The sequence below is a fragment of the Ovis canadensis genome, chromosome 7, assembly GCF_042477335.2.
Source record: "Ovis canadensis isolate MfBH-ARS-UI-01 breed Bighorn chromosome 7, ARS-UI_OviCan_v2, whole genome shotgun sequence".
In the NCBI taxonomy this organism is placed as follows: Eukaryota; Metazoa; Chordata; class Mammalia; order Artiodactyla; family Bovidae; genus Ovis; species Ovis canadensis.
The window spans coordinates 34,778,596-34,802,776 of NC_091251.1; the positions used below are offsets into that span (position 1 = coordinate 34,778,596).

The window sequence follows — 24,181 nt, forward strand, 5'->3', positions numbered from 1 at the left end:
GAGTGATCACAGTTTTTGAAAAATCCCGATGAGGCATTAAAGAGGAGGAGGAGTGTCCCAAGGGAGGTGAGCTGGAGGCAAAGTAAGGTAGGTCTGAGGTTAGCACTGACTTTCAATCCCTTTTGATTAACCATGAGTGTATTTTGTTTGGTTCTTCTTCTGATTTTATCCTTATCGAGTCACATAAAGGAATCAGCCAGGCAGGAATCTGGGCATCACAGTCTTGGGAATCTATGAAATGTGATTCCCTTTGTCCCACAGCTGCTTCCTTCTCTTTCTTGTTGGACAGAGACCCACAGCTTAGTGCTGAAGCAGGCATGTTGTTGTTTGGTCGCTAAGTTGTGTCTGACTCTTTGTGACCCTTTGTACTGCAGCCTGCCAGGCTCCTTTGTCCATGGAATTCTCCAGGCAAGAATACTGGAGTGGGTAGCTATTTCTTCTCCAGGGAATCATCCCAACCTAGGGATCGAACTCGAGTCTCCTGCACTGGCAGGCGGATTCTTTACCTCTGAGCCACCAGGTAAACCCTAAGGAAGTGTAGCGATCAGCTAATATAACCTATTGTACAGATGACAATCTGAGGCTCAAAGAGTTTGAGTGACTTATGTAAAGTCACAGAATAAGAAGTGAAGTTCTGTCTCCCCTTCCCCCATACTTTTGTCAATAGGCTTCCAGTTCCTCTTAGCAGGTGGAAGTTTCCTCAAATCTCAGCTACTTTCCCTCAAGGGATTTGGCACAGATAATACCCTTCACTGTCATCTACCAACAGAACAAGCATTTCTGGCAGAACAGTAGCTCTGATTCCCTACTTTTCTTCCTAATTTGCCTGCATAAGTTCTCTATAGTTTTTTTTTTTTTTTTTTTTTTAAAAGGACAAAGCCAAAGTACTGAAATGAGGATTTACCTTTGGGATTTATCTAGGGAACTTGAGTTTCTTGGCCAAGTGCTATGGTGAACTAAGCCTAGGTAGAAGGCATGAGTAACATGAGGATGGACAAATGTCCTCCCTCACGGGTTAGTAACTAAACGTAACAGGTTCCTTTATGAGGATGAAAAAAGATCTCTGCATGCCTAATAAGGTACGTCAATTAAATATCCTAAGACTGGGAAGGCCCTGTGGGAGAGTATCCTCAAAGCTCTAAGGCTGAGCTTTCTGAAAATTGAGACTCCCTGGTCCAGCTATTGTCCTAGACATCTAAACCATGTCTATTGGAAGAGTTTGGCATCAAAAATTCATTCTCCTTGTTACTTTTGCTAAAGCTGGGACTGGCCTGGGCCACCTTCATCTGGTACAGACAGAGGGCAATGAAGACACAGTATGTTATTGGGGACCTAGATCCTTCCAGTACTGGACTCATCTTTGAGACTTTCACTATCATCAATGCATGGCAAGAACGTAGAGAGGTTGTATGGAAAGAACATTCCTGATGAGATATTTTTATGAAAAATTCGCCGGCAGCACATTTGGACTTTTTGGTTTGAAAAAGTCTTTCTGATTATTATCAATGTTTCTTCTCATTTTAGATCTTTATTCTCTCTTCTGAGTGAAAACCACCCTCCTTTAGACCATTAAGAGCTGAGGGTATTGGGACTTCCCTGGTGGTTCAGTGGGTAAGACCTTGCCCTTCAATGCAGGGGATGTGGATTCAATCCCAGGTTGGGGAGCTAAGATCCCACATGCCTTGTGACCAAAAAACCAAAACATAAAACAGAAGCAATATTGTAACAAATTCAACAAAAACTTTAAAAATGGTCCACATTAAAAAAAGAGAGAGAATAGGAGCCAGGGGTATAGAATATTAGCATTATTGAGCACGTTTGATGTGCTAATCACCCAGGAGTGCCAGGTGACTTCTAGCAAGTATTTTATTTAATCTTTGTAATAACTCTGTGAGATAGGTATTATTATCTCTGTTTTATCTGTGAGGAAACAGAGGTTTAAGAAGTTGGGCAACCTTGTTCAAGGTCCCACAGTAAATGAGGAGCTATGATTCTTCCTTACTTTTGTCTGACTCCACCACCCATGCTCTTTTTACAATTCAAAGAACTTATGTATAAAAACACATATGCGGCTTGTAGACTAAATTTTTTAGACCAAATATTTAAACTTGTTCATATCAAGATAGGTAAAAAGACCTTACCAACGTGAGGGACCATTTTCAGGTGATTGCTTTTAAGTTCAACACATTTTAATATTTTTGTGAATGATAAGCATATTTATTCTTGTATAATCACTTTTGTTATCTGCACTATATTGCCACCTATTTAAGAGAGGAAAATACGCCTACTTAAACTGTGCCAGGAAACTTTCTGTTAACACGATAAGGATGTTTTCACAGATCTGAAATGTGGGAAGGATTATAGAATGTGTTTATCTGAAACTCAGAAGATCCCACTCTCATCTTTCTTTCCCCTTGGTATAATTATATGTTTTGCTCTTTCTGTCTCTTTCCTCCAATGTTCTAGAAGTCCAGGGCTAATAAAAGCAGCCATGGCACATGGTCAGCTTCACGTGAGAGGCAGATATGAGCTTAACTTTCTGGCCACCTATCACCATTCAGAACAGCCCTCTGGCCAACAGGACTTCTGAAAGGGTCTTTCAGGGCTGGTTCCTTAGGGTACCATCGCATCTCTTCTCACACTTTGGCCCAGCCACCTCTGGATGCAGTAAGTTGGAAGATGAAAAGGCTGGGAAAGATCAAAATAGCAAAGCAAAGAAATCATTTTAAATAAAAATAATAGAAGACCAAGTATGATTAAGATGGAGGTGTAGGTCTGGGACAGTGAGATCTAGCTGGAGAAAGATCACTGATCTTACATGCAAATTCTCCTTTTATTCTGCTTACTAGGGAGATTTCAACCCCCTTCAGTTTCTCTGTGGTTTGTAGTGGTGAAATCACAATAATACTCAGCCTCTGGTTTCAGTTTGTTTGTTTGTAAATATAAGTGATTGTTGATGTTATTCCTAGTGAGAATAAATCTTCCCTCCATGGAAAATTTGAAACACTTAACCTTAGTCTGAAGGGACTAATTTTAGAAAGAAAATTCATGCAGTCTTTCTAGAACTTGATGGTAGTAGTTCACCTAGAAGAGTGAACTGCTGTGAGTGACCTACTGGGAAGTTAAATCCAGAGGCATTGTGGATGGTCCTTAGGGAGTCCCCAGTGCTTCTTTTGGTCCCCACAGATGATTCAGTGACTGGACCTCTGGAAAAGAGGAAACCCTGATAAGAATTGTGAGAGACAGACATGATACTCTCTGCAAAAGGATGATTCATGCATTATCATAGAGGAATAGCACAAAGAGGGTCAGTCCAGATAGATACCACATGCTGGAAATTGAGGGTGGAAAAGTGCTTTCAAACATACCGCTGAGGCTATCAGTCTTCTTGGTTGCAGGATGTAAAGATAGTATCATGGGGAACCCAAAGGAAATAGTTTTTCCCTCCTTGCACAGGTTCCTTTTATAGAATAGAGCCTAATACAGTTAGAAATGACTTTGGGAAGGGATTGGACCCACACTTTTGCCCACAGACATGATTTAAAAGGTTTAATAAGCTCCAGAAAATGGAGCCTGTTGGGTTGTATGGCACAATATCTTTGGAGGCAGCTTCTTGGGCTTGCGTCCAAGCTCAGCCACTCACCAACAGAATGACCTTGGGCAATGCCTTACTCTGGCCTTGCTTCTGTGTTTTCCTCTACTTACACATAGAAAAGTACTCCTTGACTGTAGGTCATCAAAGAATATTGTTATTGGTACCTCTTTACAACTATTGATGATTTTCATTTTAAGGGGATTTTTCATTTTTAACTTCTTTTTGCTGAAATTTCAGAATGTTTTCTCTTTTTCTTGGCTCAGAGGGTGACTGATCACAGCAGCATAGAGGATGAGAATGGGAAGGGACCTCAGGTTGTCTCAGTTCCAGCTTCCTTGCCTTGTGCATAAGCCTGGGGAGGGGTGTAGGTTCTCACAGGGCAAAAGTAGACTTTGAACACATATTCCAGTCTGGTGGGTTTCTTTTCCGTTGTGTAATAACTCCTCACAGGCTTCAATTCAATGCTGTTTAATTTCTCCAAGACTTACTCAGGCTAATTCAGAAATCTGTCAGGCCAGTGATCTGTGGGAAGAGCTGATCAGTGCTGAGTATAACACTGCCATTCTTATAGTCTTATAGCACCTCATTAGCTTTCTTTTTCTTAACAGCATTGTCATATGGTGGACTTTTGTTTGTTTTGAAAAAGAAAGAAGGGGAAATTTTTTTCTCTGAATGGAAGGCAGGCTCAGGCCATTGACCCACCCATTCCTCAGTAGACAGGATCAGAGGCACTGCTGTGGGGTCAAAGGTCAGGGAGTGAGGAGAAGGGTCCCTGATGAGTGGGGTTTACTTAGGCTGAGAAGGTAGAGTGGGAGACCAGCCTTTCGTCTTTATACTGAACACCTGTTATGAACTTGGAATGGAGCTAAGCTCCCCGAGGAATGGAAAATGCCTAGGACAGCATTTGAGATTTCATGGAGTCTCTTTAGAAAGGGGTAGAAAGCAAGAGTGGAAGTGTAGTGGACCCTCTGGGGTTGTTTGAGGCTCTGGACTCCCACAATACCCATGAGACATCTTATTCTTCCAGCTCAACTTGGCTAGGAGGAGATTTTCCAGCTGACCAGAGTGGAGAGTAGCATAGCAGGGATGTGGGCTGAAAATATGGGGGTGACAGGGTGCTTTCCTGTGGCAACCAGGTCAGGGAGTGGTGGGAGGTGTTCATGACCAGGGGTTGGAAGCCCTGCTGTCTTTTGGCTTTTCTACCAGCTGGCTGTGGGCTGGAGAGAAAGTCAAATTTCTCCATTTCTTAAGTCACCTAAGGAGGGGAAAAAATATTACCTGCCCCAGATTCCATTTGTCAATGCAATTCTACCATCTTGCTTTTTGTGTTCTATGTTTTTGACCTTTCAGCACAGCTTCCTCCCCACTGGTACTAATTCATGGAAATACATCATGTTGATTTTAAAAAATGGAAGTCTGAATGCTTGGTGACAGAGCCTGCAGCAAGAGAAGAAAAAAGAAATTTTTGCCTGTTCCTCCAAGCTGCAGAAAAACTGGTACTATTATGCATCATAAAACTGGCCATTAAAATGTTATTTCTAACAGAAAATTCTGGAAAACACCCAGACACTAAATATATCTTACCGCTCATCCCAGACCTTTGTTGAAATGTAACCTTCTCCTTGTAGCCTTTCTTGATCAGCTGATTTAAAAAATTTGCCTCCATCAGACCCCCGGTTTCCTACTCTCTCTACCTCCCTGCAAGTCCTTTCCATGGTAGTCATCACAATCTAACACATATTTTACTTATTTCGTATTTGTTTTCACTAAAATAGACTCCTGAACTTCTGTATTCCCAGTGAGTCTAGAAAAGTACCTAGCATATAGTAGCTACTTAATAAGTATTTATTGAATAAATAATGTTGTTATATTTTATGAAAATAACTTTAATCTCCAAAAGTCTGCACTTTGGATTGGTTTCCTTTCTTAATAATTTGTTGTCCTAGTAATGTGTTTATACTGACAGTTCTTTTTCTGAAAGTTATAAATTCTCCTGGGGCTTTGTCCTTTAAGCCAGAAAATGACCATTAAAGCTTCCCTATTCTCTCACATGTATGCAGGCAATGGAAAGCTTACAGCTACTAGTTTTCTTTAAAAAAAAACAAAATTATTTGTTTGTCTGCACGGGGTTTATGGTGCACAGACTCTCTCTAGTTGTGGCACCTGGGTTTAGTTGCCCATGTGGGATCTTAGTTCTCTGGTCAGGGATCGAAACTGCGTCCTCTGCACTGCAAGGTGGGTTCTTAAACACTGGGCTATTGGGGAAGTCTCTAGATTTCTTATTTAAAGACAGAGTTGGAGAGCCTGCCCTATTGAAATGAATAGGAGCTCTCGCATGGTGGCTTGACTTCCTCTTCCTGCGGAGCCTGCATGCTGGGTGGAGCACTGCTCCAGGCCAGCTGCGCCTGGGGGCCTCAAGCATCCAGGCTACGTGCCTTCAGGGAGTTCCTCCAGTATTTGATCTACACAGTTGTGCACTGTTACCACTCACAGTGTCTGTGTCTGTGCATGTGTGAGTTGCAAAAAACACAGACCCTGAGGGATTCTGCATTCCTGAAGAATTCCAAAATCATTTGATGGCAGTGGTGGTAGGGGGAGAGGGAGTTAGGAGTTGTTCTTTCCAGAGTCTTTTGGTTCAGAGGTGGCATGCCCCAGCAGTCTGTTTAGAGAGAAAGTTTGCAAAATTCTTCTCGGAAATAAGGTAGAAATGTTCAAGCTTATCCCCAGCAGTTCAAGACTTGGGGCTTGGGGGGCCTTAGGATTAGAAGGAGAGAAAATATGGTGAAAGGAGAAAGCCTGCCATCCCTGTCCTCACCTTTCCATTTTATTCCGATCATGGTGGGATGTCCAAGGAATGTAGGAGCATTGATGTCTGCTCTCCAGGAGTCAGTTATTTGGTGTTTTAGAGTGCTTTATTATCTACTCTTTAGAAAATCTTGTTAGCAGATAGATGAGGGTTGGATAAAGCATTTCTGAGGGCAAAGTTATCGCCAGTCTTGGGCACTATCGCATTCCCAACATGCAGCACAGTGCAGGATACACACTGCTCATTCATTGCACATTTCACTCACTTCTTCATTCAACACATGTACTGCGTGCCTATTTTGTGCCAGATTTATTCCAAGTGCTAGAGGTAACACAATGAGCAAAACAGGCAAAATCCCTGTGTTCCAGCGGAGAGCTAAACAACAAATAAATAAGCCAGTAAAATATACAGCGCATCGAATAGTAATAAATGCTATGGAGAAAAATTAGGCAGAGAGGAGAGACGGTATTTGCCAGAGGAAGAATGAAGGACTCTAACCCCCAAATATTAGAGATGTTATTACCCCATGATTTCAATGTATACTTGGAGGCAAGATGTTGAATTGAGAAGTAGGAAAGCAGCCTCGATTCCAGCTTTTCTTCACCTTGTTGATATGGAGAGTTTATTAGTCAGCACTTTCTGTCTGAGGTGCTGCAGGGGGCTAAGACCCTACCTAGAGCGAAGTTTGGTTTGAACTCAGTTCTCTTCTTTGCACGGTGGCTCCCTCACCTTAATTCACTGCAGTGCTTCCTGGTGTCAGTTTGCTCATTTTGAATGCAGGGAGTTGTGGATGATAGATCTTGAGCCCTTTTGCTGCTTCTATGTAAGTGACAATAAGTCAGAGAAAATGGAAGAGACGAACTCAGACACTCTGTCTCAGGGTGCAGATGTACATGGATGATAAAGTTAACAAGTCTGTCGATCCGCCAGGGACCCACAGAATTTCTCTAGCTCTCATCACATCGGCCCCAGACTCCTGTAGCTGCCATACCAGGCGGTCTTTTTGAAGGCAAGGAGAAGGCAGTGAATGCATCAGCACCTGAGAGACTCTCAGTTCAGTTCAGCCGCTCAGTCGTGTCTGACTCTTTGTGATCCCATGGACTGCAGCGCTCCAGGCCTCCCTGTCCATCACCAACTCCTGGAGCTTGCTCAAACTCATGTCCATAGAGTCGGTGATACCATCCAACCATCTCATCCTCTGTCATCCCCTTCTCCTCCTGCCTTCAATCTTTCCCAGCATCAGGGTCTTTTCCAGTGAGTCAGTTCTTCACATCAGGTGGCCAAAGTATTGGAGGTTCAGCTTCAGCATCAGTCCTTCCAACGAATATTCAGGACTGATTTCCTTTAGGATTGACTGGCTTGATCTCCTTGCAGTTCAAAGGACTCTCAAGAGTCTTTTCCAAGACCACAATTCAAAAGCATCAATTCTTCGGCTCTCAGTTCTCAGGGAATTTGACTCTCAGGGAATTCAATAAGACATTGCCGCTGCTAGGCATCAGAAACGAGGAATATGTGGGTTTGTTTTCCATGCTGTGGCCTGGGAAACAAGCTGTTGACCTAAGGGTGGGCTCAGGAGTGAAAGTGGGAAGGGGCTGGGTAGCAACTGTCCTCCTTCAGTCACGGGAGTGAGGCATTTCATGAAAATAACTTGGAATTGCAACTGGTTTTCAAGCAAGGGAGGGAAAAGTGGAGGAGGAAGGAGTCAGGAGGAGGAAGGAGAAGAAGCCCACGTCCATGCCCTCTCCCCAGGACTGGCCAACGAGTCAAGGACAACCTCTACATCACACAGATGACTAGACTTCACACACTTGTTCCCAGTTGTTCTCTAATTCAGATTGTATTATAGGTGATGGATTTCTTTAGTGTATCCCGTGGCTCCTGGCCTAGTGCCTGGGCCACTTGCCTTTACTCGGACCCAGATCCCTGCTCTGCTTCGGGAAACTTGGGTAAGCTACCCAGTCTCTCTGAGGATCAGTAGCTCCATCTGTGACACAGAGCTGACAATAAAGACCTGCGGGGCTGTTATAAGGATTAACTGAGTTCACACTTGAAAGTGGTTGCATCTTGGCACTCCATAATTTAGTTTATTTCTTCTCAGTTATTCCACTTTATTATTCCACTTTCTTATGTTAGTCGCTCAGTCATGTCCAACTCTTTGTGACCCCGTGAACTATATCCCGTCAGGCTCCTCTGTCCATGGAATTCTCCAGGCAAGAATACTGGAATGTGCCATTCCCTTCTCCAAGGGATCTTCCTGACCCAGGGATCGAATCCAGGTCTCCCGCACTGCAGGCAGAGTCTTTGCTGTCTGAGTCACCAGGGAAGCCTTTTTTCTTATGTTAAGTAAATTTATGGAATAACTACTAATGTGCAATGCAATTTACTTCCTATTATTTGTTTTTTATAACACTGTGAAGATGGAACTCATAATTTCTGAAAATGTGACTTTCCTTACTAGGTTTCAGAGATGAAGAGGTACAGATGATTTTAGAAGACAGAGAAGCTTGTGTCAGGATCACAAAACCTCAGAGTTAGAAAACATTGAGAAGTCATCTGGGACCCCTGCTGCGTTGTCCTAGTTTCTTGACAGATGGTCACGAAGCATTGGTTGGAACGGGTCTGGTGGCGAGGGCACAGCCCTGTTGTTCCTTATTTCTGACACGTCCTGGGGATGGCCTCCTCCACGGACTACCTCCTCCCAGCCTCCTGAATCATGTACTGTGTCCTCCAGCTCCAGAGCCTAAAATTGTCACGCTTCCTTACTGCCAGGAGTATCCTGAGCAAGTGTTTTAGCTTTTCTGTGCCTTAGTGTCCTCATTGGTGAAATGCGGATAATAATAGAAAATGCATTGTAGGATTGTTGAGAGAATTAACTCACATAACTCATGTAAAGTGTTCAGAACACTATAGAAAGCACACGATAGATATTAATCATTATCACAGAGAACACACAGTTCTACAAATTTGTACAAATATTTTCTCTCCTCCTTCTCATCAAACACATTCTTCCAGTCTCTTTCAGAAGGACCCACTTCGGGAGAAAGAAATATATCTTGATAGAAATATATCTTGCAGGTCTTATAAAACCATTGCTCCAAAACTTTGACAATATCTAGCTTCCAAAATGTCATCCCTATATATGTAAATATATAATATATGTATATATATATATGTATGCGTGTGTGTGTGCTCAGTCACTCAGTTGTGTCCTACTCTTTGCAATCCCATGGACTGCAGCCTGCCAGGCTCCTCTGTCCATGGGATTCTCTGGGCAAGAGTACTGGAGTGGATTGCCAAGTCCTCCCAGGGGATCGTCCCAACCCAGGGATCGAACCTATGTCACTTATGTTTCCTGCATTGGCAGGCAGGTTCTTTACCACTAGTGCTGCCTATATATATACATGTATATAGTCAGGCAGAATCATGGGAGATGGAACGATTGGGAGGACCCTTGGAAAACTGAAGGTCCATGACTGGAACCAATTGTGTGTCTATCTGGCAAACATTTGTCAGCCTCTATGTTCTATGAATGGCAGGACTTCTGATTAGAAGGGTTAACTGTAGGAAGTTTTCCTTAGACATTGCTTGAAGGAGCCCACTGAGGCTGTAAGAATTTTTGTTTTAAATTAAAAAATATTTTTATAACTCCATCAAGGTACACTTGATGTGCAATAAACTGCATATATTTACAATGCACAAGTTGATGAATTCAGATGTACTCATACATCCATGAGACCACCACTATAATCTAGTTACTGAGCATACCCACCATCACCAACATTCCAATAAGGTATTCAGTAATGTGAATGGTAGATTTTCTAGACAAGGCCAGAAGGAAGGCCATCAGTTCAGCCTCAGAATAGGCTGTCAGTCATCTAAATCTTGAAAAGTACACTGTTTAAGATAAAAGTGGAATTTAAATTGAGCTGCTCAAAGAATGATAAAGAAATGTCAGTGGAAAAAATTTGCTCAATGTTTTGTTTCTAGCACATATAGAAGAAGTAAAGGAGTAGAGATGAAAAGGAGAGCAAAAGTCCAAAATAGTACAGGAAACGAGAGATCCGATGTTACCCTCCATGTTGGGATGACGACAGGCAGTGTGTCTCATTGATGCCAAAGGAATGAAGGAGTCTTTCCACCTTCCCAGCCCTCCTCCACGAGAACAGCTAGATTCCTGGTGTATGCGGTTGGGGAGAAACTGGAGCTTGCCATAGTCATATTCTGGGAAGTTTCTTTTTACATCATATCCTAAGTACTTCAGGCTGTGTGGCCAAATCTTTTATGAAGCTCCAAGAAAACTGTTAGGGATGTACAGTAAGTGCTACAATTTCTGACTCTTGTTCTGTCTCTCCTCTCCTGCTCCATACTGGGCCACACCCGACTAGGGATTGCCTATCTAAGCACCACGGGAGCTCGAGGGCAGGATATGAGCCACTGAACCTGAAGGAAAGGCATGGATGTCAGCCTTCTCTGGCCTCCGTTTGCTAAACTATTTCTTCAAGAGAAAGTCATGATCTTGTTGAAGATGCTGTTCCACTTAGATATCTGTGTCGTTTGAGTTGCTTAGAAGTGAGCGTGCAGCAGGGTGGCGCTCACTGGCATAGTAGTAAAACCCTTCATCTCTCTCTGATGCCTTCAGGAGCTCCAGCATAGCCTGGTTGGCTGAATTAGCAATTTCACCTCGGAAGTTGTCCTCAAACCCAGGGCCATAAACACCCTCTTCTCTGTATATGAAAGTCATTGTGTTACCTGGGGTCTTCCTGTACCAGAAAATATAGTGTTTACTGATGAACATTGCTCCTTTCATGGAGCAGCTGAGGGTGACAGATTTCCCCATAGGCACAGTATTTTCTTGGTCTTGAGGCACCAACACGACAGCTGACATGACTCCTAGAGAAAAGACACAAGATAGGCTCAGTGAAGACTGGGGCTAAACTCATTGAGAAAGGGGTGCTATGCTTGAGGGCCTGGCCCTGGCAGCCTTGATGCCTCACTGAGTCTTGCTCAGTTAAGTTTCCAGGATCTGTCTTACCTGCCCAGAAGAGGGTGGGGTGGATGAAGGAGCAGACCCTCTGCATGGCTCGCCTGGGGACAGCTCTGCCTCCCGACTGGTCCTTGCCTGGTCCCTCCTCTGAGTCAACACCTCTGTGACATGTTTCTGCCTGAGGAAACCAACCTCTGGCAGCTGTTCTGTTACATAAGAGATATTTTGCCAATCACAGAAAGCATGTGGAGCCTGCTGCCTGTTAATGAGATGACAATGCCCGTCAATGCTACCCACCCTAGAAGTTAAGTTTGATATTGTCGCACCATTTTCATGTTAGAGGTGTATGTTGTGTGCTCTGTGGTGCTGCTAAGAGTTAATAGCAAGAAGAATTATTGACATTTACAGCCATAATCATAAAAACCATCAAATAAGGAGGTTGATAGTGTGTTCACAAGGACTGTGGGTGTTGTAATGATTGTGTTTACTGCCAACTCCCTCCAGGCAAAGTTGGATAAGGGTGACTCACCCAAGTATAAAAGAGAAATCCAATGTAAAAAACTTAGAAACCACCACTACATCCCTGTTTATGACAGCTAAATTTAGATGTACTTCAAAAGAGAGGTGTATTTGAATTTTTGGGACCTGCACTTTGGGTTTCAAGGTTAATAATCTATGAGATATTGAAATTAAACAGGTAAATTAGTAATGGAAACTAGGAAGTGCAGCTGAAGCTGGGAAGAGGACCACTTGGTCTATAAAGAGGTGTCCAGTATCTGAGGATGGGTGCAGGTGAAGCAAGACCCACATGAGCTTTCTTGTTTCCCCCAGTGTAACTGGGACCAGACTGGCCTGAGGATTCAGGTGGAAGCAAGCTCAAATTGGAGAAAGCAATGGCACCCCACTCCAGTACTCTTGCCTGGAGAATCCCATGGACGGAGGAGCCTGGTGGGCTGCAGTCCATGGGGTCGCTAAGAGTCGGACATGACTGAGCAACTTCCCTTTCACTTTTCACTTTCATGCATTGGAGAAGGAAATGGCAACCCACTCCAGTGTTCTTGCCTGGAGAATCCCAGGGATGGGGGAGCCTGGTGGGCTGCCGTCTATGGGGTCACACAGAGTCGGACACAACTGAAGTGACTTAGCAGCAAGCTCAAATTTGCTTGACCTCATGGTAGTTGCTCTTCTTCCTCTTGTCATCTCAGTTATCCAACAGCCCCTCTCACCCAGCATTTCTAGAGGACCATGAGCAAGTACTCAAGGTGGTCATGTTTTCTGACACTACAAACTGCAATATCTGTACCCATAGGATGTGTACGTGTTCTCTACAGTTTGTTGCCATGGGCAACTTTCTGGGTTTACATATCTGATCTTTTTATATCAGGTTGCTTGGCTCTTGGCACATCCTATAAATCTAGTCATTTTTACTATGTGCCAGACCTTGAGGATTCAGTGATGAACAACAGATATGGTCTCTTTTCTCAGGGAGTTTAGTTTCTAGCATGAGCGCCAGTCACTGCTTACTGATTTGCATAATGAATTTCTCCAGTGCTGCAGACTGACAAGGACCTTGCAGATGCAGGGTTTTGAGAGCATATTACAGGGGCCAGAGTCTGGTCAGGAGGTCAGGGAAGGCTTTCTTAAAGAAGTGACTTTGCAGTTGAGACTCAAAAGCAGAAGTTACCCAGGAGTGCTGGATAGTGTCTGTTTGTCCCTCCAGATCACTCTATTTCCTCCCCTAGGACAGGGCCCCCAACTTCCAGGCTGTAGACCAGTACCTCCTGTCAGATCAGCTGCAGCATTAAATTAGAAATAAAGGGCACAATAAATATAATGTGCTTGAATCATCCTGATACCATGCCCCACCTCCAGGTCCATGGAAAAATTATCTTCCACAAAACTGGACCCTGGTGCAAAAAAGTTTGGGGACCACTGTTCTAAGAGGCTGACCTCAATGGACAACATCTACCTGGTTCCCCTGCTTGCTGACATCTTGTTCATTTTGGCCAATGGGAGGCACCAGCAGGAGATTGGAAAGAAGGAGAAAGGTGAGGTGGGGTGTTTTCACTCCAGGCTACTTCCAGTTGGCTGTGCCGTGCTAGTCTCTGCTTTCCTCCACCGGAGGCTGCAGTTTTTGGTAAAGGCTCTTGTGCTTCACACTTCAGGCCTAGGGTGGCAGCTGTTTTTCTGTTGCCAAACCCAGATGTTTCACTATCATTTTCTGGGTTTCCCATAACCCAGAAGTATTAATTTCTTATGGCTGTCTTAACAAAGTACCACAAACTGGATGGCTTAAAACAGCAGGTTTATTGTCTCAGAGTTCTGGGGGCTAGAAGTCTGAAATCAAGGTGTCAGCAGGGCTATGCCCACTCTGAAACCTTTAGCTGGACCCTTCCTTGCCTCTTCCTAGAAGCTGCTAGTTTGCTGGCAGTCCTGGGTGTTCTTTGGCTTGGCTGGCCTTAGCTGTCACATGGTGTTTGCTTAGCGTCTCTGTCTTTACAGGGCTTTCTTACAAATTCATCAGTCATGTTGGATTAGAGGTCCACCCTACTCCAGTCTGACCTCATCTTAACTAATTACATCAATTGCAAAGATACTATTTCCATATAAGGTCACTTTCTATGCTATTGGTGGTTAGGACTTGAACATATTTTTCTTGAGGGACACAATTCCATTCTTAACACCTGCCCACAAATGTCCTTTTCATTAGAGTCTCCCTAATCACCCTTTTGACAATGCCCTCTCTCTCCTGCTGGGACTCTGCTTGATACACCAAGTATAGGGGGCCTGTGAAGGGAAAGAACTTTCTGCAGAAGAAAGGAGGACTTATTTTTAAAAGGCCCTGAGGCAGGAGGAAGTGCTGTAGGCTTAAAGTTGCATTAATATCAAAAGAACAGTTAGCAGGACTCAAATAAGCCTGTCTTCTTAGATAATTATTGTTGATTTCTCTCAAATCATTCAAGAAGTCATTCTGAAAAATTCCAAGGTAGTGCTTATGCTTATGACTGTGATTTCTATTTGCCACAGGTTAGAGGTAATTTTAAAAGTTTTATGCTAATGGACAAAGACAACCTTCTTCTGGGCCTGATGAGGATAGAGTCTGCCTGAACAATAAATCAAAGCCAGAGGTGGAAGACAGCAGTGGGGAGGGAGCAGGTTTTGTGGGAGTTGGGGCAGAGTGTAGGGGCTTTCCTGGTGGCTGAGACTGTAAAGAATCTGCCTGAAATGCAGCAGGCCCTGGTTTGATCCCTGGGTCAGGAAGATCCCCTGGAGAAGGAAAATGGGGCAGGGTGTGGCCAGGAGACTACCTGGTCAGGAAGAGTCAGGATCTGCTACAGCAGCTTGGCCTGGGCCCATGGCAGGAGCAAGATGGAACTTAAGCACAAATAGCCTATGCTGGTTGCCTAGGTAGAAGGTAGAAAAGTGTGCCAGGGCCCCACCCTTGGATGCCTCCTTCCTCAGGCTCTGAGCAGGCTCTGTTCCTGGTGCTCAGTCATTCTTTCTGTCTCCTGCTCCGCAATTAGGTCACAACTTTCCAGTCCCTGGGGGATGCCTGGCCATTCATGTGACAGGAGAGAGCTCAGGAAGAACTTACGTTTCTTCACAATCTGTGAGGAATAAATGAAATTATATTTGCCAACACTTGGTTCATTGCTTGGCTATTTGTTAGTTTCCTTCTTTTTTGCCATTTATATAAAAACCAGCACATTTGAGACTTGGACAGTTAGTAGGAGAGACAAGACTGTGATGGGATGCTTTATCCATTCTTCCCCATAATCTCCATTGGCCCCCCATTCTTTCCATCTTTCTCAATCTTATGTGCTATGAGAACACCACCTCAAGGCACATTCCTGAGGCATCTTTCTACCAGATCACAGCCCCTCAGCCCCACATTTTTGCCTTTGTATACAGTACTTTGGGTGGCGCAGCTGCTGCTGCTGCTGCTGCCTTTGCTGCTGCTAAGTCTCTAGTGGTAAAGAACTCACCTGCCAATGCAGGAGACCTAAGAGATGCAGTTTTGATCCCTGGGTCAGGAAGATTCCCTGGAGGAGGGCATGGCAACCCACTCCACTGTTCCTGCCTGGAGAATCCCATGGACAGAGGAGCCTGGTGGGCTACAGTCCACAGAGGCGCAAAGAGTTGGACACGACTGAAGGGACTTCGCATGCAGGCATGCGCAGTTCTTTAGGATGTATAAGTGTGGCCTCGTTCTTGCTTACTCTGGTCTTTATCTCCTGTGTAATCCCTCCAAAACACCTGTGGGACCCATCAGTTCAGTTCAGTCACTCAGTTGTGTTCTGCTCTTTGCGATCCCATGGACTGCAACATGACAGGCTTTCCTGTCCACCACCAACTCCTGGAGCCTGCTCAAACTCATGTCCCTTGAGTCGGTGATGCCATCCAACCATCTCATCCTCTGTCGGCCCCTTCTCCTCCCGCCTTCAATCTTTCCTAGCATCAGGGTCTTTTCCAGTGAGTCAGTTTTTTGCATCAAGTGGCCAAAGTACTGGAGTTTCAGCTTCAGCATCCGTCCTTCCAATGAATATTCAGGGCTGATTTCCTTTAGGATTGACTGATTTGCTTTCTTTGCAGTCCAAGAGACTCTCAAGAGTCTTCTCCAACACCACAGTTCAAAAGCATCAATTCTTTGGCCCTCAGCTTTCTTTATAGTCCAACTCTCACATTCATACATGACTATTGGAAAAACCATAGCTTTGACTAGATGGACCTTTGTTGGCAAGTAATGTCTCTGCTTTTTAATATGCTGTCTAGGTTTGTCATAGCTTTTCTTCCAAGGAGCAAACATCTTTCAATTTCATGGCTGTAGTCACCATTTGCAGTGATTTTGGAGCCCAAGAAAATAAAGTCTGTCACTGTTTCCATTATTTCCCCATCTATTTCCATGAAGCGATCGGACTGGATGCCATGGTCTTAGTTTTCTGAATATACATCAAGGCTGTATTGTCATCCTGCTTATTAAACTTATATGCAGAGTACATCATGAGAAATACTGGGCTGGATGAAGCACAAGCTGGATTCAAGATTGCTGGGAGAAATATCAATAACCTCAGATACACAGACCCCTTACGGCAGAAAGCAAAGAACTAAAAAGCCTCCTGATGAAAGTGAAAGAATAGAATGAAAAAATTGGCTTAAAACTGAACATTCAGAAAACTAAGATCATGGCATCCAGTCCCATTACTTCATGGCAAATAGATGGGGAAATAATGGAAACAGTGGAACCCACATTGGTCCTCAAAAATGCTGACTGAAATGAAATGATTACTTCTGTTCACAGGATGTCTGACTTGAAAGTGAGTCGCTGTCTACAGCACACCAGGAGCACACAGGAACATCAATAAAGAGAACATTCTCAAGATCATGGCCACAGGAAGGACCTCAGGCCTTGGGACTGTGGCTCTAAAGATAAGGCCATATCATTACAGAAACATCTGCTTCCTTCAGACTTACCAGACGGAGGAAGGTTAAGAAAGGCACTACTGACCTTAATACACAAACTGTGCTTCTGGCTTTTCCATTAATGCACAGTGGCTGGAGAGTGCTGTGGGGCTGAGGTAGTTAAGATTTCATTAAATATTTTCAGGGCTAGGGTGGTGCCTGAGGAGTCCCAAGCACATGAACACAGATGACATAGCAATGGAGAAAGATCTGTTTATTGGCCTCACTGAAAACAGAAGGAAGAAGGAAAGATTTGAGGGTAGTAAGTCGGGACCTTTGCAAGCCTGCTCATCACATTTCAGCCTTCACTTCCCCATAACCTCAAGCAGAGAGCTGCTTTTCCTGTTCTTCAAGTTGAGTTCTTTGAATTCCTACTCCATTTCTTTGAATTTGCACAGACTGCCATGAGCAGGCAGCTGGGTAAGCCCACCTCTGCTCACATGACCCTCAGACCAAACACTGTCTACATAGCAGGCTGGGCAGGGTCCTCAGGAATCCTTGTTTTCCACAGCCTCCTCTAGTCTCAAGGGGCAGTTGTTCTGTAGTGGAGAGGTCACTGGATTTAGACTTGGAGAATCTGGGTTTGCACCTGACATCACCACTTACTTGCAAGTCACTTAACTTCCCTAAGCCTCAGTTTTCTAGACAGTAAAATGGGGGATAATGCTGCCTCATTCAGTCTTAAAATAATATGCATGGGTACACCTTGTGACTGATCTATAGGGAGACCTACCCTTAGATCATTGTGGAAGATGGGAAGAGTAGGCTTTGCTGTAACCTGCGCAGAGCCAGGGGCTTCCCAGGTGGTCCTACTGGTAAAGAACCCACCTGCCAATGCAGGAGATGTAAGAGGTGCGGGCTTTATCCCTGGGCTGGGAAGATCTCCTGGAGGAGGGCATGGCAACCCACTTCAGTATTCTTGCCTGGAGAATCCCACGGACAAAAGGTCCTGGCAGACTACAGTCCATAGGGTTGCACAGAAGTGGACACAACTGTAGTGACATAACACGCACGCACGCATGCAGAGCCAGAAGAGTTGCACTGTGAGGAGGGCATCCAGTAGTAAGTCCCTCCTCTCTCACTGTAGTTTCAAGAATCTCCAGGGAGAATTGGCCTCTGCCAGTAAAGTTGTTCTGGATACTGGGGCCATAGAAGTCTCCTCGTTGGTATATAAAGTTCAGGGAACCATCTTGGGTCCTCTGACACCAGTCTATCATGAAATTATTCATTTCCCTGCCCCTGTCATTTGGCACTGCAAAATATCACTTTCTCTAAAAGGAACAAACATCTCTTCTTGCTCCAACAAGACGTCTGACTTGATTCCTGAAAAACAAAATCAGAGGGAAAGAAGAGAGAGGAGCCCCAGCAGAGCATCGAGGGACTGAAGTATCAGAGTGGGGTGACACAGCCGCCTTCTAGTTTCGTCTTCTTGTCGTCTCTCCCGGGAGTCATTTCATCAGGGAAGTCATTTTTCCATTCACCCAACTATTGGGCAAACATCCACTGGCTTCACTGCCTGGCTAGGCTCCTTGAGGGTGACAACATTTCGGGCTCTTCAGGGCTCACCTGGCCCAGGAAGAGGCCGCAGGTTCTGCAGTTCTGAGGCTCCAAGGCGGCTCCTACCCGAGTGGCAGGAGATGCGCTGCGTGGCTTCAGACGGGGGTTCTGAAGAGCCTGCTTCTGGGACTGTCTCCCCGCCCTTTCTTCCTCATCTCACTCTTAGTGCCTCTGCACTCGCCTGTGTGCTCTCAGGCTTGCCTGTGGACAACAAGGAGGAAATGAGCCCGAATCAGCAGGTGTTCTGCCCCCAGAGAACAGCTTCACCAGTTTCACAGACAATCTGGGGGCTTTTGCAAATGGCAGCATCTCCCTCGTAAGTGAGGCCAATATTTTGGCAGGGCACATGTACTGTTTAGATTCAGACAGCTTTTAATCTTCCTTCCCCCCTCGTTGCGGATGTTCCTTTTATTTTTTGTTGCAGTATATTTATTTTGGATCTTTAATTTATGTACCCAGGGAGCTGCTTCCTAGAAAGGGAGATAGACTTTGCCAAAATGCCCATCTTCCGCAGGACCAGGGCCCATAACTGTCACACAGGATTTAACGGAAAATATGATTGCATTGGATTTAATTTCTAGTAGCAGTTAAGTGTCTCCTGTAGTACTCTGCTCATGTCAAGGGCCCTGTAAGTGTCAATGCTGTACTAGAGAAAGCACAGCACAAAATAAGCATAATGGGAAGACGGAGTAAGTGGAGCGGGCAATGAAAATTAAATGAGAGAAAGCAAAGTTAAAGCATGAGAAAAGGTTTAATGGGGTATTGTAGAATTAGCTACTGAAAGGACAAAGTAGAACAAACTAAAAATAAAGAGGAAATATAATAGCTTAGACAAGAGGAGTACAGAGGCAGAGGAGAACTGGAGAGGTAAGTAGCACAATCACCTCCACCTCGATGCAATGGTTCATCTCGGCCTCACACTGGCATCCTCTGGGGAGTTTCAAAAAATACTGAAGCCTGGGTGCTACCCACAGAGAGTCTGATTTAATTGGTCTGGGATGAGGTCCAGGCATCAGGATGTAAAGAAAACTCCCTAGTTAATTCTGATGTGCAGCTCGGGTTGAAACCACTGTGTTAGAGGATCATTTAGTAAAACAAAGAATAAACCTTTAGTGCAGTGAAGGCTTATTATAGTGTTGGCCTTGGGGACAAACCAAAACCTGTGGCCAGATGTCACCTATGACTGGGACAGACTGTCAGTCCCATCCTTTTCTCCAGGACCAAGAGAGGGCCCTCAATAACTCTCCTCTCTAGTGATGGCTCACTGCCCTCCTCCTATGAATCAGAGGGCATGAGGGCCTGTTGAGGTCAGCTTCAGCTATCTCCTGGTTGCCCTGAACACCTACAGCAGTGCTGGGCACTAAGTAGGTGTTTAGTAAACGGTTGTTAAGCGCTTTTGTCCTTGTCCTTCTGGGTCCTTCTCTGTGGATTAAAACGGGCAAATCTGCCCTGACCGTCAAGAGCTAAATTATACCCTACTTACATCCTCCTGAGAGAATGAATTAAGCCAGGAGAGTGTGCTGGCTGTGGACAGCATATCTCTCTCTGTGTGCAGTGGAACGCAGCCTGCAGTACACCAGCCCCACAGGGTAATGGGTTCTTGATGTGTTTCATTTTGTGTTCTCTTTTTCTTCCCTTTCTTCCTCCCACTCTCCCTCCCTCTTTGCTTCCTTGATTCTGTCCTGTAATTCCCAGACTTACAACAGAGCACAGTCATCCAAGGAGACCTGCCATAAAGAGTGAAGATGTGTGCAGTGCCCTGAAGTGGCCATGTGGTTTTGGAGGGGGTGAATTACCTTCTGCTCTCCTGAAACTGCTGATTTCACAGTGAAGATTGCTGCCACAGCGAGAGCTGTGGGTAGAATGTAAATTTATTGCTGTCTCTGGAACTCCTCTTTCTTTTCCCCTGCCTGCTGGAATTACTGTGGGGGTCTGGTGGTCCTCAGGTGGAACATGGAGAGGCCAGAACAGAGCTGTTCATGCTGATAAGAGGCTAATCCTATGCCTTTGTCTATTTATAAAGTAGCAAACCCAAAACAATGGTATTTTTGTACTTCCATCCAACAATATCCAATAGAGAGGAAAAAGCTGGAAAAACCTGGATTGGGCCCAGAGGTTATTTGCTTTACAAGCTTGGAATAGAAGCTCCTCCCCCTCTGTGATATTTCTCTGCACATAAGAAAAAGCATTCCGACTCTCCTCCCCTAAAAGGGAGAAAAATATTTTGCTCAAGGTTCTTATTTGGCAGTAGAACTGGGGAATAGGTCAGAGAGAGGGAGAAGATAAAAATTTTTTTTCTCCTTTGGAGATGAGAGCTTATGAGTAGAATGTCTGTGTTTTCATGCCTTTAAGGAGCTCAAATTCTGTAACTTGGGCACCATGTAGAATAAAGATCTTATACATCTTACATCCTCTAACCTGCCAAGGTGCCCAAGGCAGAGGGCGGTGACAGTACTGGGCTCTCCCAGAACCCCAGGGAAATCCCCTGCCTTACCTTCCACAGGGAAGCAAACCAAAACCTTTATCCTCCAATCAAAGGGAGAGGAAATAGCTGAGGCCTCCCCTGAGGGTGAACGCTTCCCACCCTACCTCAAGCAAGAGACACGGAGATGCCCCTTTTCTTTGGATTGGAACTGTGCTGCCAGAGGAGGTGAAATGCCAAGATGGAGAGGCCTCACTCTCTCTTCCTTGGGAGAAGGGTGTGGTGGCCCAACTGCCAGAACAGCCTGTGGCTCCCACAGCCACCAGCAAATACTTGTGTCATCCATGCTTTTTCTGGTTGGCCTTCTAGCCCAAACACAGCTCCAGGGTATCTCCTGCCTCTTGTGCTCTGAACTAATGCATCTTTTGCTTAGTTTTATCACAGGTTGGATGGGGAAAAGAAATGAGACTGAAAGAATGCTAAAACATGCAGTCAGCTCTAAGGATACAGAGCTGAGGAAACAATGGAAGAGAAACCTGGACACCCTCTAGGGTGCTTTGGGGAAGGTAGCTGGGTAGATTTAAAAAAAAGTGGCCAGGAGGTAGCTCTGAGGGCTGGAAAAAGAGACTCTGAAATCAGTGAAGTGGGAAAATTAGTATGTGAGTGGATGTTTGTCTGACAGCAGCTTGAGTTACCATAACGCTTGTCATGTCCCAGGAAGGGCACCCACTCTGCTTTTGCTTCTGCCTGTTGCCATACCGTCTGTAACTCTAACATCCTCGTTGGTTATGTGGGGTTTGTGACGAGTCTGTGGTAGAAAGTGGGCATGGGTATAGGGCCAAGGACTGGGGTAAGTACAATGTTACCCGTATATCATATTCGCCATGGCCAGGGACACAATAGTTACAAGTGGTTGTTTAATGATGACCACAGTGCCGCTGTGTTCAAATCTAGTTTAGAATGCAGGTGCTGTTATATTAATCATGGAAGTGACAAGTTAAAGGGCTGTTAACCCTGAGCTGCATAATGAACACTTGGTATGAGTGAATGAAAAGACTGAATAGAAATACAAGCTACCCAAGTTGGCAGGGCTTTAATTGCCAAGGAATCTGAGAGTTTGCACACGTGTGTGGCTGAGAAGTGACTGTGGACTGGGATGTTACCAAAGGAGAGTGAAGGAAGAGCCATGGGCAGTGAGACAGCCCAGCGTGAGGAAGAACCTCAGCACCCGTCAGATCGAAGCAGCACTGTGAGTGAAATCGCGGTCCGTACAGAGCACTCAGCATCAATCTAAACTGATCTCAGTGTCCAGGCTGCAGTGAGAAATCAGGGATGCAGGAAACAAAAGATGCAGAGGGAAGGGCACGTGCCAAGAAGATGCGCTGGGAGAGCACAGGGAAAGGGGATTTTTTTGCAAGACTCCACTGACAGACAGCCGTCTGTCTCTGTCAGAAGACCTTAGTTTTAGACATGCCAGCTCAAGTTCCAGATTGGTGACCCAGAGACTGCGGTGTGCTAGGAGGAGAACTGTTGCCTCTACTCACAATCTGCTGTGTTTGTGTTGACTTACAACGTGGTAGAAAGTGGGCACTTACAACGTGGCTGGGGACTCAGCTGGACAGCATACTAAATGCCGGTAGAATTCCTAAAACCACTGTCGGCCCAGAGAACCCTTTGTTAATAAATATTACAGCACAATCTGTGTTTATTCAGGGAAGTGTGATAGGGAAAGGAAACTAGCAAGAAAAGAAAATAGAGTTTAAAATGCCAGGGTAGTTGAAAAATATTTACTTTTATGGAAGAAAGGTAATCCAGACGATTTTCCTCTCATTTTGAAAGACTAAACCCTAAAGCTTCAAGCATGTGGAGGCCAAGGACAAATTTTTTCAGGGCAACCACAATTAGTAAAAGCAGCTTCTGTGTACACATACCATGGGGCTATGGGGTCATGTCTACATTATAATCAGGGCCTCTCTGTATGGTCATCATGACCCCGACCTACTTTAGCAGATCATCAAGTACACACAGGCTCTTGGATTTTCTCTAGACAATCCTTAGCTTCCATCAGTCCTCTTTTCTTCTAAAGCTATATGAGACGAGCTGATTTTGCTGGGTGGAAGAGGCCTTGGGAAGAGCTTGGAAAAGAACAGGATCAAAATTCAGAAGAAGGGGCAGAGGTGCAGTTGCCACAAGCTATTAGAGCAGCTGGCGAAGCATCTTCCTGGAATCCAGGGGGTCTGCCTCTTTTGTCCTCCTCTTTGGTTCTGAATCTAAATCAAGGAATCAGCATTATGTGGTTGAACCCTTGCTCTAGTTGGGTGGGAGAGTTTTAGGCAAACCCTTGTCATTTTCTTTTATCTTTTCATTTCAAAGGAGGGAGCAGATACAAATGGGCACTGACATACCAGCCTTGCCAGATGGGCTGTGGCATGTAGGCAATTTATTAATATAAAACCTTTGTGGCAGCTCCAGTGACCACAAAGGATGATATTGGCTCCATTTAGCATTTTTAAATTTAAGTATTCACCTCATGTCAAAGTATGTAGCTGTGTTCTCTCATCTGAGGTTGTTCATTTGGAAATACAGAACGATGAGGCATTATTTCTTTAAATAAAATATTCCCTTTTATTACTGGCTGTGTGTCAGAGATCCCTAAAGCAGAAATTCAGCTTACACATTAAATTCAATAATCATATATTAAACACTTACTATGCAACACCCTGTAGAAACTAGAGATGAAACAGACTAAGAATTCCTACCCTCAAGGGGTTTATAAATTAGGAGGAGCATAAAGGAAGTTTCTAAACAATCATGGAAAAAGAGAAAACATGAAATGACTCAAGAGAGTTAGGTGCAGAGAAAAAAAATAAATTGAAAAAAAGAGAGAGAGGTGTAAGTGCTAAGGTGGTTCAACTGGGGGGAGATCTTATCCTCAGAGGGGAGTTTTGCATTGGAGATATTAATTTGGGAGTCTTGACCACGTCTGTGGAATTCAACTCTGTGAGCATGAATGAGATCACCTAGGGGAAGATACAGAAAGGAAGAGGGACCTAGACAAGGGCACTTGGTGCTCCGTGTTCAGAAGTTGGGTAAAAGAAGAGTCAGCAAGGGCACTGAGAAGGAGGAGCCAGTGATGTAGAGGAAAATCAGCAAAGTACAACATCTCAGAAGCTAAGCATGGAAAGCACTGCAGCTCGAGGATAGAGACGCAGACAGAGAGAATGGACTTATGGATATGGGGAGGGAAGGGAAGGGTGTGATGAGCTGAGAGAGTAGTACGGACATATATACACTGCCACGTGTGAAATAGCTAGTGGAAAGCTACTCTATAAGACAGGGAGCTCAGTTCAGTGCGCT

The 24,181-nt window shown here is 44.7% G+C and overlaps 1 long non-coding RNA gene and 2 gene segments (V, D, J or C); 1 reads left to right on the plus strand and 2 right to left on the minus strand.

The window, feature by feature from the left end:
- On the plus strand, positions 1-23,651 carry LOC138443435 (uncharacterized). Its single transcript, XR_011258143.1, has 3 exons — positions 1-87; positions 4,946-5,091; positions 20,098-23,651. It is a non-coding gene; the product is annotated as an uncharacterized lncRNA (long non-coding RNA).
- LOC138443432 (M1-specific T cell receptor alpha chain-like) overlaps positions 1-24,181 on the minus strand; it is a 1,249,782-nt gene that overhangs the window by 205,426 nt on the left and 1,020,175 nt on the right.
- The window catches only part of LOC138443431 (T cell receptor delta constant-like), a 195,413-nt gene that overhangs the window by 118,238 nt on the left and 52,994 nt on the right, over positions 1-24,181 (minus strand).